General features: G+C 51.8%; 1 pseudogene; it reads left to right on the top strand.

Annotated features, from left to right (window-relative positions):
• The first annotated feature begins 5,130 nt into the window (after window positions 1–5,130).
• Window positions 5,131–5,280, top strand: LOC140897433 (U4 spliceosomal RNA; annotated as a pseudogene).
• The last annotated feature ends 10,579 nt before the right edge of the window (window positions 5,281–15,859 follow it).

Raw genomic sequence — 15,859 nt, 5'->3', positions numbered from 1 at the left:
GAAGGAGGGGGAATGCAGTGAGTGGGGTGGGGGGGCTTCACGGAAGGGCTGGGGTAGGGAGTGGGGTCTCGGGAAGGGGTGGGGCTAGGGTGTTCAGTTTTTTGTGATTAGAAAGTTGGCAACCCTAACTGACACCTGGCAACCCAGAGGGGTTGGGCAGCATGGGACAGGCCCTCGGGCCTCACTCCCTGCTCGGGATCAGCTTGGGCTGGTCCAGGCTGATGGGGTCGGGGCAGCCCCGTTAGGGCCATTTCTCGGCTTGCCCCAGGACTATGAGGGTGTCAAAGCCCCAAGTCCAAGAGCACTGGGGGACACTGCAGGGTGAATCAGACAGGAGTTGGTGCAGAGGGAGCCTGGCAAGCCGGTAACAGTGGGCCCTGGAGCCAGCCCCTCCCCAGTCGTTATCTGAGGGGCTGGGCTGGTCAGGGGGAAAGACAGAAGAAAAAGAGCATCAGACTTGATAGTGTATCCAACCAGCGCAGCCTGTCACGGATCCCCCTGGGCCCAGTCAGCCTGGCCTGCCCCAGATCACCTGGATGCAACCAGCCAGGCCTGTTCCAGGTCCCCCTGGGTCCAGCCAGCCTGGGCTGCCCTGGTTCCCCCTGTCAGTCCAGCCAGCCCAGCCTGCCCCGGAGCCCCCTGGGCCCAGCCTGCCTGTCCTGGATCTCCCTAGGCCCAGCCAGTCCAGCCTGTCCCAGATCCCACTCCAACAGGATAACTCCAGGGATCAGATGGCGACAAGGTGAGCTGGAGAGAAAGCCCCAGATCAGCCAGACACAGGGACAAATGCACCCTTGGCCACAGAGTGACACAAACACAAGCAGTTTGACAAAGCACATACCCCCACAGAGCACTCTACACACACACACACTCACAAACACATTCACTGAGACATCCAGACGCACTCCGCGTGTGCGTGCACACATAGAATAATAGAATCATAGAATATCAGGGTTGGAAGGGACCCCAGAAGGTCATCTAGTCCAACCCCCTGCTCAAAGCAGGACCAATTCCCAGTTAAATCATCCCAGCCAGGGCTTTGTCAAGCCTGACCTTAAAAACCTCTAAGGAAGGAGATTCTACCACCTCCCTAGGTAACGCATTCCAGTGTTTCACCACCCTCTTAGTGAAAAAGTTTTTCCTAATATCCAATCTAAACCTCCCCCACTGCAACTTGAGACCATTACTCCTCGTTCTGTCATCTGCTACCATTGAGAACAGCCTAGAGCCATCCTCTTTGGAACCCCCTTTCAGGTAGTTGAAAGCAGCTATCAAATCCCCCCTCATTCTTCTCTTCTGCAGGCTAAACAATCCCAGCTCCCTCAGCCTCTCCTCATAACTCATGTGTTCCAGTCCCCTAATCATTTTTGTTGCCCTTCGCTGGACTCTCTCCAATTTATCCACATCCTTCTTGAAGTGTGGGGCCCAAAACTGGACACAGTACTCCAGATGAGGCCTCACCAATGTCGAATAGAGGGGGACGATCACGTCCCTCGATCTGCTCGCTATGCCCCTACTTATACATCCCAAAATGCCATTGGCCTTCTTGGCAACAAGGGCACACTGCTGACTCATATCCAGCTTCTCGTCCACTGTCACCCCTAGGTCCTTTTCCGCAGAACTGCTGCCTAGCCATTCGGTCCCTAGTCTGTAGCTGTGCATTGGGTTCTTCCGTACTAAGTGCAGGACCCTGCACTTATCCTTATTGAACCTCATCAGATTTCTTTTGGCCCAATCCTCCAATTTGTCTAGGTCTTTCTGTATCCTATCCCTCCCCTCCAGCGTATCTACCACTCCTCCCAGTTTAGTATCATCTGCAAATTTGCTGAGAGTGCAATCCACACCATCCTCCAGATCATCTATGAAGATATTGAACAAAACCGGCCCCAGGACCGACCCCTGGGGTACTCCACTTGATACCGGCTGCCAACTAGACATGGAGCCATTGATCACTACCCGTTGAGCCCGACAATCTAGCCAGCTTTCTACCCACCTTGTAGTGCATTCATCCAGCCCATACTTCCTTAACTTGCTGACAAGAATACTGTGGGAGACCGTGTCAAAAGCTTTGCTAAAGTCAAGAAACAATACATCAACTGCTTTCCCTTCATCCACAGAACCAGTAATCTCATCATAAAAGGCAATTAGATTAGTCAGGCATGACCTTCCCTTGGTGAATCCATGCTGGCTGTTCCTGATCACTTTCCTCTCATGCAAGTGCTTCAGGATTGATTCTTTGAGGACCTGCTCCATGATTTTTCCAGGGACTGAAGTGAGGCTGAGTGGCCTGTAGTTCCCAGGATCCTCCTTCTTCCCTTTTTTAAAGATTGGCACTACATTAGCCTTTTTCCAGTCATCCGGGACTTCCCCGGTTCGCCACGAGTTTTCAAAGATAATGGCCAATGGCTCTGCAATCACAGCCGCCAATTCCTTCAGCACTCTCGGATGCAACTCGTCTGGCCCCATGGACTTGTGCACGTCCAGCTTTTCTAAATAGTCCCTAACCACCTCTATCTCCACAGAGGGCTGGCCATCTCTTCCCCATTTTGTGATGCCCAGCGCAGCAGTCTGGGAGCTGACCTTGTTAGTGAAAACAGAGGCAAAAAAAGCATTGAGCACATTAGCTTTTTCCACATCCTCTGTCACTAGGTTGCCTCCCTCATTCAGTAAGGGGCCCACACTTTCCTTGGCTTTCTTCTTGTTGCCAACATACCTGAAGAAACCTTTCTTGTTACTCTTGACATCTCTGGCTAGCTGCAGCTCCAGGTGCGATTTGGCCCTCCTGATAACATTCCTACATGCCCGAGCAATATTTTTATACTCTTCCCTGGTCATATGTCCAACCTTCCACTTCTTGTAAGCTTCTTTTTTATGTTTAAGATCCGCTAGGATTTCACCATTAAGCCAAGCTGGTCGCCTGCCATATTTACTATTCTTTCGACTCATCGGGATGGTTTGTCCCTGTAACCTCAACAGGGATTCCTTGAAATACAGCCAGCTCTCCTGGACTCCTTTCCCCTTCAAGTTAGTCCCCCAGGGGATCCTGGCCATCCGTTCCCTGAGGGAGTCGAAGTCTGCTTTCCTGAAGTCCAGGGTCCGTATCCTGCTGCTTACCTTTCTTCCCTGCGTCAGGATCCTGAACTCGACCAACTCATGGTCACTGCCTCCCAGATTCCCATCCACTTTTGCTTCCCCCACTAATTCTACCCGGTTTGTGAGCAGCAGGTCAAGAAAAGCGCCCCCCCCTAGTTGGCTCCTCTAGCACTTGCATCAGGAAATTGTCCCCTACGCTTTCCAAAAACTTCCTGGATTGTCTATGCGCCGCTGTATTGCTCTCCCAGCAGATATCAGGAAAATTAAAGTCACCCATGAGAATCAGGGCATGCGATCTAGTAGCTTCCGTGAGCTGCCGGAAGAAAGCCTCATCTACCTCATCCCCCTGGTCCGGTGGTCTATAGCAGACTCCCACCACTACATCACTCTTGTTGCACACACTTCTAAACTTAATCCAGAGACACTCAGGTTTTTCTGCAGTGTCTCTGCAGAAAAACATACACACTCCCAGCCATGTACTCTATACGCACAGGCATACAAGCACTCCCACACACACACTTTCTGAACACATGTGCCCCTACACACAGATGCACCCCCCAGCCCCATACATATGTAAGGAGACTGTTGTCCCCTTACTAACATTCAGCAGGGGTGTTTTGGCTGGCTAGCTCCAGTACTAAAAGGAAGGGGAAGGGTCAATGGGAAATCAGGACCCTGAGACTGACAGTCCCCAGGAACAATATGGCGAGGCCAATGCTCCAGGTCAGCCTGACTGACAGGCCGGGCAGGCTAATCAGGAAGTCAGGAGGCCAGGGAGGGTCCGGTCCTCTGTGTGACTGGACTTGCGTGGGTCAGACAGAGTGGGGCCAAGCTAAGGAGAGAGCAGGGGCCCGAGCTGAGCTGGGGAGCAGAGCCGGGCCAGCCAGCAGAGCCAGAGACACAGCCCAGGGAGAGCAGACCTGCAGCCACTGAGCCAGAGAAGCAGCCCAGGGGGCTGGAGGCAGAGCAGCGGCATCAGTGCTGAGGCAGAGTGGAGCCAGAGCTAGAACAGTCGAGCTGGAGCAGTCTGGAGCTAGGTGCGGTGAGCAACTGGGGCCAGCCGGGGGGGACCCTGGGCAAAGGGCCCAGCGCAGACTGGGAGAGGGATCTTAACCTGGGAGGGCTGAAGCTGAGAAGAAGGGTCCCAGCACCCAAAGCCTGGAGGTGCGTGGCCACCACCAGATAGAATATCAGGGTTGGAAGGGACCTCAGGAGGTCATCTAGTCCAACCCCCTGCTCAAAGCAGGACCAATCCCCAATTTTTGCCCCAGATCCCTAAATGGCCCCCTCAGGGATTGAATTCACAGTCCTGGGTTTAGCAGGCAAATGCTCAAACCACTGAGCTATCCCTTCGCCCCAACCCACAGTATCCCTGCAGCACAACCAGGGCCTGAGAAGGAGGCCTGGGACCTACAAGGAACAGACTGTGAACTGCCCTGACATCCAGAGACACTCTTTGTGATGTTCCCTGTCACAGAGTAGGGTGACGTGTTTTCCTTTCATCTTTTCCATTTTTCCTTATTCTTTTTAAAAATAATTGTTGATTAAATAACTTGCATTTGCTTTAAATTGTAGGAAATGATCTGTGGGTCAGGGAAGCATCCAGTGCAGAGAGTGCACCTCGCAGTGGGGACACCCTAGCCCCTGTCCTAGGTGAACACATCAGGGTTGGGGGGTCGAGCCCCCCAGGAATCCTGGGCCCAGCCTTGTTGGGGTTACAAGGACTCTGCCAGGCAGGAGAGTGGAAGGGGAGTCCTCAAGGGCGGGGAGGCCTCTGGGTAAAGGAAGTGGGAGCGAGGACTCAGATCCTTCCACTAGCCCACTTCACTGGGGTCGTGCAGAAGCCAGGAAAGTTCCCCACAATAGCGGGGCCATTCCCCTGCTTACACATAATCATGCATTCAGTCTAGCCACGCAGGACTAGTTGACGCTAAAAAGGCTGTGCCAGCATATCTGTACTGGCAGAGCCTCCTAGTGGAGCTGTGGTAAATAGCGACCTAAGGAGCTTTTGCTGGTATAGGTAACCCACCTCGCCAGTGCTTTGCACAGTGGCAGTATCATAGCCAATGAGGTTAATCCGAGGCGCGATTATTGCTAATTGAAAACTTTTCCCAATACCCCGCCATGACGACTTGGAATATAGTCGGCATTGGCAATTTTTGACAGTCTCTACCAATGATTAAGCGATTCCGGTAAAAGGTCTCTTCTGTCAGCATCTGCACAGGATTTTCCACACACAGAGCAACAGAGTTACGCTGGCAAACCTTTGCGATGTAGACCTGGCCTCTGACACACACGCTTTATGCACACGCATGTTTTACATCCCGATGTGCATTTCCTCATGCAGACGTGCATGCACCTTATACACACATATATGCACTCTACACAGACGCACTGGGCAGACACATTGTACACGTATTCTCGGTCCCTCTCACACAGATTCGCATAACTCTGTTTATCAGTACTTGACTGGCCCGACAATCTACACATACAAATAACTATTAAACAGTGAGCACAAGGACAAATTGGCTGGTGATCACAAACACACACAGAAACATGCATCGCCATACTCAGTGTGATGGGGGTGTTCATGCCACACCGCACCTGAAAGGGTTAAGGTATTTGGGACGGATCTAATTAACCTGCTAGGCTGCACCTGGGGGACAACCAGGCTGGCTAAGCCAGTGCTGCAGAGCAGGTGCAGGCTAGGCTTGTACAAAGCCAGTAAGCTGAGAACAGAAAGGGGCTGCAGGGGAAGGAGTCTGCAGTCACTCTCTGGGAGGAGGGACTTCAGGCTGGAAAACCTAGGGAGGAGGGAGCCAGAAGATAGAGCAGAGAAGGCGCACAGGAAGGCACCCAGGGAAACAGAAACAGGGTCTGAGATTGAGCAGACTGTAGTTGCTGGACATAGGGGTTCCTGGGCTGGAACCCAGAGCAGTGAGTGGGCCCGGGTTCCCCTACCAGCTACTGGGAAAGTGGCACTGGACCTAACCAGGGATTGGAGCCTGTCTGGAGCGGCATGAGGTCAGCTGATCCACTGGCCCTGTGATACCCCCAGGAGGGGAAACACAGAGTGGCCGGGATGGAGGGTCAAGTCCCGAAGAGGCAGCGCGCTGAGAGTGAGAGGAGCCGTGGGGACAGTACGTGACAGAAGAAGTGCCAGACTAACAGTCTGTGCAGCCAGGAGGAGGTGCCCTCACGATGTGTAGGCATACATATCTATCTACAGACACACGGAGAGCCAGACAAAAACCCGTACCCATACACATGCCAATTCATAACCCGCAGCCACCCACACCTCTACAGGACTCATCCCCTCCCACTGCGGACAGCAGGGAAGAGTCACGTACACACTTACATTCACACACTCTCTCTCTCACACACACACACACACACACACACACACACAGGCTCATTCTCTCCAGCAGGTGTGGCAGGGATACACACACACACTCATGGCTGGTACCATTTCTGGTCATGCTCCCCAGAAGGAGCAGCCATGTTCTATCCTAACCTCCTATCACTGATCCCAGGGCACTGCATCTTGCTGTGATGTCATGATCCTTGGGATACCCTCCTCCACCCCCCACGAGCTCTTTGTACTTCCCAGGATTGGAGGCAGGGCTGTGGGGCAGGCAGAACAGTGAAACCGAGATGCAGAATTCAAAATGGGCTCATGCAAAGAACATAACTAAAGCGACTTACTGTGGGTGGGAGCTGGGAATCCTGGGGGTTAATTCTCAGATTTTCCCTGGTACAAAACTTCCCCTGCCCATCTGAAAGAGCAGGCAGCACCCTGGTGAGATCATAGAATCACAGAATCATAGAATATCAGGGTTGGAAGGGACCCCTGAAGGTCATCTAGTCCAACCCCCTGCTCGAAGCAGGACCAATTCCCAGTTAAATCATCCCAGCCAGGGCTTTGTCAAGCCTGACCTTAAAAACCGCTAAGGAAGGAGATTCTACCACCTCCCCAGGTAACGCATTCCAGTGTTTCACCACCCTCTTAGTGAAAAAGTTTTTCCTAATATCCAATCTAAACCTCCCCCACTGTAACTTGAGACCATTACTCCTCGTTCTGTCATCTGCTACCGTTGAGAACAATCTAGAGCCATCCTCTTTGGAACCCCCTTTCAGGTAGTTGAAAGCAGCTATCAAATCCCCCCTCATTCTTCTCTTCTGCAGGCTAAACAATCCCAGCTCCCTCAGCCTCTCCTCATAACTCATGTGTTCTAGACCCCTAATCATTTTTGTTGCCCTTCGCTGGACTCTCTCCAATTTATCCACATCCTTCTTGTAGTGTGGGGCCCAGAACTGGACACAGTACTCCAGATGAGGCCTCACCAATGTCGAATAGAGGGGAACGATCACGTCCCTCGATCTGCTCGCTATGCCCCTACTTATACATCCCAAAATGCCATTGACCTTCTTGGCAACAAGGGCACACTGCTGATGCAAACCTCACAATGCCTGGTTTCCAAGGCCAGGGCGTTTCCCGCTGAGCTATGGAGCCAGCTGTCAGAGAAGAGGCAGAGGCAAAGAGAGACACAGACTCAGTGATGTTTTGCAGTGATTTCCCCTGGGCTCCCAGCCAGGGCTCTCTCTGGCAAATTCCCCAGTCTGGGCTGGGCTGCAAGGCCAATTAGATTGCCCACAAGCTTGTGGCTGGCTGACAGTGGGTAGGAATGCTAGATATACACACGTGCAATCACTCTCACGCATGCTATGGAAGGCAGCCGCTGTCGGCAGCATGGAGACTCACCATTGTCCTCCCCATGGGACAGCCTCCGGGAACAAGGCGCTGCACTTTAGCTCCATGTAGCTAGATGAAGTGAACCCCAGGTGGGGGCATCGGGCTGACCTTGGCCAGCTACATGGAGGTGAAATGTACCTGGGCTTCGTCGCCAGGAGGATCGCAGACCTAGTTTGGCTTTGTTTCCCCTGGTGAAGAGTCACAGGCTGCGTGTTGCTCGTCTCCACCCAGGGATCATGCAGTCCTTTGTGTGGCGGCGTGTCCACCTGAACCCCAACTACAGCTCCCACTTGGGGGGGGGGGGGAGAGGGGGAGGAGGGGGCGGGTGGGCGGAGGACTGTTGGAAATGCAGCCCAGCAACTGCCGGAGAGGCTGGGAGCAGCTTGGCAGAAGCTCCTTCGTAGCCAGCTGGGAAGAAGCTGTGAGGACATGATGAGAACAGAGGGTCAGGGACCTGGGGAAGACCCTGATGGGCAGGGACAGGAAAGTGGCAGGAGCCCAGAGGAAGGGCCTGGGTCCCCCTAGCTCTCCCCAGACCCAGGGGAGAAGGGCAGGCTGCCAGGGACACCAAAGACGAGCCCTGGATGGGGGCTTCCTTGGCATTGGGGTCACCAGACATGGGGTTTCCCTGTGGTTTGGGCTGGACTCTGGATTACCCTGAAAGGGGTGAGAGCTGAGAGCAACCTGGCTGGAAGAGCAGGTCACAGCTGCCAAGGGGCCCCCACCTTGCTGGTCCGTCAGCAGGGTTGGAGTGGGGAGAAGCGCCCGGCTGCAAGGGGGCATCCAAACGGTGAGTCTCTTTTCCCTGGGGGTACCTGCCAGGGAAGTCCCCCAAGCCCTGGAGAAGCATTCCAGCTCCCAGCAGGCTCTGGGGTCTGGGGAGTTTCCTTGGGCCAATCAGCAGCTGGAGATGGGCGTGGTGGGGGGAGCACAGGCTGGAGGACGGGAGGCATTGGGGAGGTGGGAAGTTGGGGAACCGCAGGCCGAGGGAGGGCGGAGCTCAGTCAGGGTTCCCAGCAGTGGGAGAGGTGGTTGTGGGGGGAGTTTACCCCTTTCCCCTGGGAGCCCTGTGAATCAGGAGACCTCACATGACACCCCCCGGAAAGAATCACACCATAGCCAAGTGCTGTGCTGGGAGCCGGGCCAGGTAACTAGCCCAATCAACGGTTCTGTGGCTTTGTGCTTGGAGCCCAGTCCTTAGCCACACGGCGTTGTGAGTTCAGATTTCACTCAGGTCTTGTCTTTAAGAGAATTAACTAAAAGTCCCTTTCACCCTAGGACACTTCCCAGGGTACCCAGGGTTGTGAGGTGCCTCACCGCCGCCCCACACCCTTTACATGAGGCCAGCTTGTCGGGAAAGCACCAACCTCTAAAAACACAAGCGGTAACTTGCAGGCCTCGTTCTCTCCACAGGTGAGCTGTCGGCACTCGCCCAGCCTCCAGCCCTCTGGAGCACCCAGCCCTGTTCCATCAGGCGCTCGGAGTGTGTGGGTTTGTGGTTCCCAAAGGATCATCACTGAGATCCGTAGTGTGAACAAGAATGAGTTGATGACCACTGAATAGAGGGTCAAGTGACAAGAGTCAGAATACTGGGGACACAAAGGGTGACGTATAAGACAAATCATAAGGTGCTTTCTAGAGACTAAACTCAACAAACAAAGCTTTCCCCTGCCGCCTACAAGTTCTTATTCCCAAGATCTTTCCCCAGAAGTTTCAACCAGGGTAATCATGACCCCATCTCAGAAACCCAAGCCCTCCAGCAGCTTGTCCTGCAGGAATAACTGGGGGTCCACTGCCCTTCCTAGGCATAAGTTCCAGAAGTTCGTTGTCTTACCCCTAATGAGGAGTGCTGTTAACACTTACTGGTAATTTCCTCTCTTTGAAGATTTCACAATCCTTTGTGAGCATTCGGCTCAGACGTGCGGGTGGATCTCCACTATGCACTGTATGGGACTCAGGGTTCATGTGATCAGCCAGAGAGAGAGAGAGAGAGAGATGCTTCTCTTCCTTGCAGCCTGTCAGGAGAATGTGGATCGCTCTTTGGGAGCCTGTCTTAACTCACAGACCTAGAAAACATAATTTTTAGCAGAGATACATAACTCCTTAAATCTTCCCCAGGCATATGGCTTGCAATGATTCACAGGGCCAGTCTGATGCAGGCTTTTATTACAGACCCTGGCATGACATTTTCTGATGAACTAGAATGTAAATCCCAGACCCAGGGATTCCTGTAACCCATGTGCCCTCTGCCAATTGGTGTCCCTGGGTCACACTGTAGGTGATTTTATATTCACATTGGGCCACGCCCCAAGCAAAGATTCTGGCCCTAAATGTGTTTTTAATCTAATCTACTGATAACACTAATAACTACCAAAGGCTGTAGGCCCCTGTCTCTGCCCACTTCCTTCCCTCCTCTGAAGTTTGCTTCTGTTCTTTATCTTACTTTATTTTTTCAGTTTCTCTGTATGTAAAACAAAGATAAGGTGGAATAAGATTTAAAACCGATTGGATTTTTATAAATTTGGTTTGTTGGCAAACTGTAAAACAAACGCTTGACATATTTTAATCATTTATATGATCTATAATCAAATGTTTCAAGTGTAGTAAAGGTCAGGTACCAAATAGTTACCACATTATGAGAAGTTTATATATGTAGTTTGCTATTGTGTGTGTGTGTGTTTGTAATTAAAATTTAATAGGGAAAAACGCTGATGATTAACTAATTAATTATCTACTTTATTAATATTCCTACAGGGAGCTGCCCCAGGGACTTCCCCCAGCTCCTGAATAGAAATTGCCCCCACAGAGCAGGAGCTGGAATCTCCCCATGTGACATTTGAATGCCGCTCCCAGCTGGTTTTTGGCAATGAATCGCTGACGGAGAGCGGAGCTGTGGTCTGCCTACAGGAGATGATGATGATGATGATGATGAATTCGCACCAGCAGGTGGCACAAAAGATCCATCAGCTGTGCAAAGGAGAGTGCTATGTGGTGACAACTGGAGGTGAGGTGCTGGCTGCAGGCATTTTGTTACAAGGCTTGTTGGGCTAAGAGCTATGGGGGGGAGAGAGGTCAGGGTTCAAATCCTGGATGAGCCCATTTTTTGGCAAATTGTGCTGTCAAGAAGACAATTATTACTGAAGTTGCAAACTGGTTTATAGTAGAACCTCAGAGTTACGGACTGACCACTCAACCACATACTTCATCTGGAACCAGAAATACGCAATCAGGAAGTCGCAAAGAACAAAAAAACAAAAATAAAAAAAGGACAAATACAGTACAGTGCTGTGTTAGACGTAAACTACTAAACAAATAAAGGGAAAACAACATTTTTCTTCTGAATAGTAAATTTTCAAAACTGTATTAAATCAATGTTCAGTTTTAAACTTTTGAAAGAACAACTACAACTTTTTGTTCAGAGTTACGAACATTTAGAGTTATGAACAATCTCTGTTCCCGTATCTTTGAGGTCCTACTGTAATACAAATTGTAAAAATCTATCCATCCAAACAACCTGTTTTCAATGTAGCTAAATGTGAAGTCACACATCCAGGAAGAGACCATGAGGGCTATACTGATAGGATGTGGGACTCTACCCTGGGAAGCAGTGCCTTTGAAAAAGATTTGGGGGTCATGGTAGATAGTTAGCTGAACAGGAGCTCGCAGAGTGATGATGTAGCTGAAAGGGCTAATCGGACCCTGGGATGCACGAATAGTGGAATCTTGAGTAAGAGAAGAGAGATTAATTGGCCTCTGTATTGGGCACTGGCGCAACTGCTGCTGGAATGTCATGTCCAGTTCTGGCATCAACAATTGAAGAAGGATGCTGATAATTTGGAGAGGGTTCAGAGAAGCGCCATGAGAAAGATTAAAGACCAGAAAACATGCTGTATAGTGATAGACTCAAAGGAGCTCAATCTATTTATCTGAACAAAGAGAAGGGGTGACTTGAGCACAGTCTATAAGTACCTACATGTGGAATAAATATGTGATACCGGACTCTTCAGTCTAGCAGATAACGTGATTCAATGGCTGGAAGAGGAAGCTAGACAAATTGAGAAGGAAGTAAGATGTACATTTTTGTCAGTGAGGATAATTTAGCATTGGAACAATTTACCAAGGGTTTGTGGTGGATTCTCCATTACTGGCTGTCTTCACATCAAGATTGAGTGTTTTTCTAGACAATCTACTCAAGTTCAAACAGGAATTAATCCAGGGCAGTTCTCTGGCCTCTTTTTTACAGGAGGTCAGGCTAGATCAGTGGTTTTCAAACAATTTTCTGGTGACCCAGTTGAAGAAAATTGTTGATGCCCACGACCCAACGGAGCTGGGGATGAGGGGTTTGGGGAGAGGCTCAGGGATGGGACAGAGGGTTGGGGTGCAGGGTGAGGGCTGAGGGGTGGGGCTTGGAATGAGGAATTCAGGGTGTGGGAGGGGGTTGTGGGCTGGGACAGGGGGTGCAGGAGAGGGTCAGAGCTCTGGGCTGGGGCCAGGGATGAGGGGTCTGGGGTGCAGGAAGGGCCTCCAGGTTGTGGGGGCTCAAGACTGGGGCAGGGGATTGGGGTGCAGGCTTACCTCGGGTGGTTCCCAATCATCAGCGCAGTGAGGGTGCTAAGGCAGGCTTCCTGCCTGTCCTGGCACTGCAGACTGTGCTGCGCCCCGGAAGTGGCCAGCAGCAGGTGCGGTTCCTAGGTGGAGGTGCGCAAGCGGCTCCACATGTCTTTCTCCCGAAGGCACTGCCCCCCCAGCTCCCATTGGCTGGGAACCAGTGCTGGGGGTGGGGGCAGCGCACGGAGCCCCATGACCCCCCACCTAGGAGCTGGACCTGCTGTTGGCTGCTTCTGGGGCGCAGTGTGGTGTCAGAACAGGTAGGGACTAGCCTGCCTTAGCCGGGCAGCTCCGCCGACGGGACTTTTAATCGCCCGGTTGGCGGTGCTGACCAGAGCCGCCGTGACCCAGTGCCTTACATTCCACGACCCAGTACTGGGTCACGACTTGCAGTTTGAAAACCACTGGACTAGATGATCACAACAGATGCTTCTGGCCTTGGAATCTATGAATCCATCCTTCCTGCCTCATACACACCCATAGATCTATCTAAATCCATACACATCTAATTGTCTATCTATCTTAATTCATCTCTTTCTTCCTGCCTATCTGAAATTGCCTCTCCCACCACAGAAAGAGGTACCTGAGTCTGTGTTGTTGTATCTCGCCATCTTTTAGGGTAGCTGTGTATCACTCACATATTCTGCAGTTGGCTAATGGCAAACAGAGATGAGCACAAGAGAACTGGAGTTGCCACAAGAGAATAGACCCTGGGTCCGTCTAGCTTGGGAACCCATCATGGCTGTTGGCCTGGTCCAGCATAGGCGGGTGCAAGATCTCCCCTTGTGGGCAGTTCTCTGGATGGTCTCCCTTATACTGATGTTGGGAGGAGAGCAGTTTGCACTGGATTAAAAAAGAGCGGATGAAGATTCAGGAATCCTAGGTTTAATTCCAAGCTCTTGATGGGACATGGGGTCTAGTGGGTTAGAGCAGGCCCAGAAGTGGAAGTCAGGACACCGGGGTTCTGTTCCCAAGACTGGGGTGAAAGGTTGAGATGGGGCTTGAAAACACAGACAATCTCATTGGAAAACCACAACACATTTCCAACACTCTTGAAGTGTTCAGCGGCTTACATCTTTGCTATCCCCAGTGTGACTGCGTTGGGGTGGACTAGGCCCAAAGCCTCCTGCTGGAGGCCTCAGAGTCCTACCACACCCATCCCAGGAAAGAAGCAGTGGAGAGGTCATCCAAGTAGGCTAGAGTGGCTGTAGAGTTAGCAGCCAATCAGAGAGGCTTCAGGGAGCAGCCAATGAGGGCCCAGCAGGCTGAAATAAAAGGAACTGCAGGGCCATAGTGAGCACAGTTTGCTTGCAGGGACTGGGGCAGGGGTCTCAAGCTCAATTTATGTTAGGGTTAGTGCCAGTCTTCAAATCCTCCCAGCAGGCCAATAATGCCATTGAAGATGGTGTTCAGAAAAGAAAACGGGGGGAGGGATAGCTCAGTGGTTTGAGCATTGGCCTCCTAAATCCAGGGTTGTGAGCTCAATCCTTGAGGGGGCCATTTAGGGATCTGGGGCAAAAATTGGGGATTGGTCCTGCTTTGAGTAGGGGGTTGGACTAGATGACCTCCTGAGGTCCCTTCCAATGCTATGATTCTATTTTTTTCCCGAATTTCTTAGAAATAATAAAACTATCATACAAAGTTATTCTTTGCCTGCCAGAGAGTTTTTAGTGTTTGCCAGACATCTGATGTGCAGCAAGGTGTGCATCAGATAGTTGTGTTTGGTATTTTGACTTGTTTATATTAATTATGGAAAAAAGTGACACTGCTTCCATGGCTGACTTTGCCCGGCAACTAATGATGCTGCTTCCATGGCTGAGTGTGCCCAGCAACTAGCGATGGTATCTCTGTCCCTCTCTCCAAGCCAATGGGAGCTGCGGGGGGCGGCACCTGCAGCAGACAGAGCCAGCAGCGTGGCTGCATCGGTCTCTCCTCTGCGGGCCTCAGTAGGAAGGTTCTCGGGCTGCAGATGGCCCACATGCCGGAATTTTGAGACCCCTGGAATGGGAGAACAAGAGGAGTTCCTGGCTGGCTGCAGGAGCTGAAAGGGCCTGGATAGATCAGTCTTCTAGCAGGGACCACGAAGCAAGTGGTGCTCCTGGGTGGCTGCAAGGGCTAAATCAGATAGTTGCTGGCAGGGATCAGGGAAATGAGGGAATAGCTTCTGACTGGCTGCCAGGACTGACTACCGGGGAAATGGTCCAGGGAAATACAGTTAGTTAAAGGGACGTGGCACGTGGTTGGTACTTGGAGGGTCCCTAGGGTGGGAACTGGAGTACTGGGTGAGCCTGGGTCCCCACCCCCAACAAGGTGGTGTAGACAGGCCCGGGGAAGGGACTGTCTGTGAAACTGTGACCTCGGAAGGGGGCTGAACTCAGACTGACCCAGCTGGAGAACTGGGGTCAAAGGACTAAAGGGCAGGTGAAGAGCCCTCAGGGAGAAAGGCTTGGGGTGCTGTTTCACCCCAAAGCAGGAATATTCACATGTAAGCTGGCCAACTAGGGTACTGAGGCCCTGTTGGTCAGACTGAGGACCAGAGCTTGGGGAAGACTACAGAGATGTTGGAGCCTGTGGAGGGCTACAGGACATTACTGAAGGTTTTGAGATAGGCCTGGTTGGACAGTGTACCCCAGAAGGGAGGGGCAGTGTAGGCAGTTTGGCCAGAGGACTGAGTGACTAAAGATCTGCCAAGAGATCCATCGGCTGGAGGGGGTGCTTGCGAGAGGTGGGTGGCGCCCTGCTGAAAAGAACTGAGAGATTGCGGTCACCATTGTCCAGAGACAGGGGGCACTAGCGAGAGGCAGATGCCGACCCCTTTACAGTGACATGGTAATTGCTTTGCAGGTTTCAGGTTTTATTGAGTTTAGGGAGCACAGAGAATGGCAGGCAGGAAAGAAATGTTCAAAACTGATGAAGAGAACAATGATAAACATAACACTTAACATGACGAACGTGAGGATTATACATTCTTAGACTGAATACACAACACCAGCAGCGTGAAACTGGCTGATAGTTCTTAATGAAAGGACACAGTTTGAGATGGCTGCTATTTGTCACAGAGGGGAGATGACATAGGGGCAGCAGAAGGTGGGGATGGTGGCAAGGGGCGGCTATACTGTATAATGGGCACTGGGGCAGCAGAGGGTGAGGGATGGGGAAGGGATGACTATACTGTATAATGGGAACCTGGGGGCAGCAGAGGATGGGGATGTGAAAGGAGCGGCTATACTGTATAATGGGCACGAGGGGCAGCAGAGGGTGGGGGCGGGGAAGGGGCGGCTATCCTGTGTAATGGGCACTAGGGAGCAGCAGCGTGTGATCAGGACATTTCAGTCCAAGATCCCTGCATCAGAAGAGGCAGCACCAGAATCCAAGGGAATTGGGAGTCACCTCCTCATCTCCCCG

The sequence above is a fragment of the Lepidochelys kempii genome, chromosome 13 (genome assembly GCF_965140265.1).
Source record: "Lepidochelys kempii isolate rLepKem1 chromosome 13, rLepKem1.hap2, whole genome shotgun sequence".
Classification (NCBI taxonomy): domain Eukaryota; kingdom Metazoa; phylum Chordata; order Testudines; family Cheloniidae; genus Lepidochelys; species Lepidochelys kempii.
The sequence above is the reverse complement of the archived record's forward strand: the minus strand, read 5'-3'. Positions and strand labels throughout refer to the sequence as shown.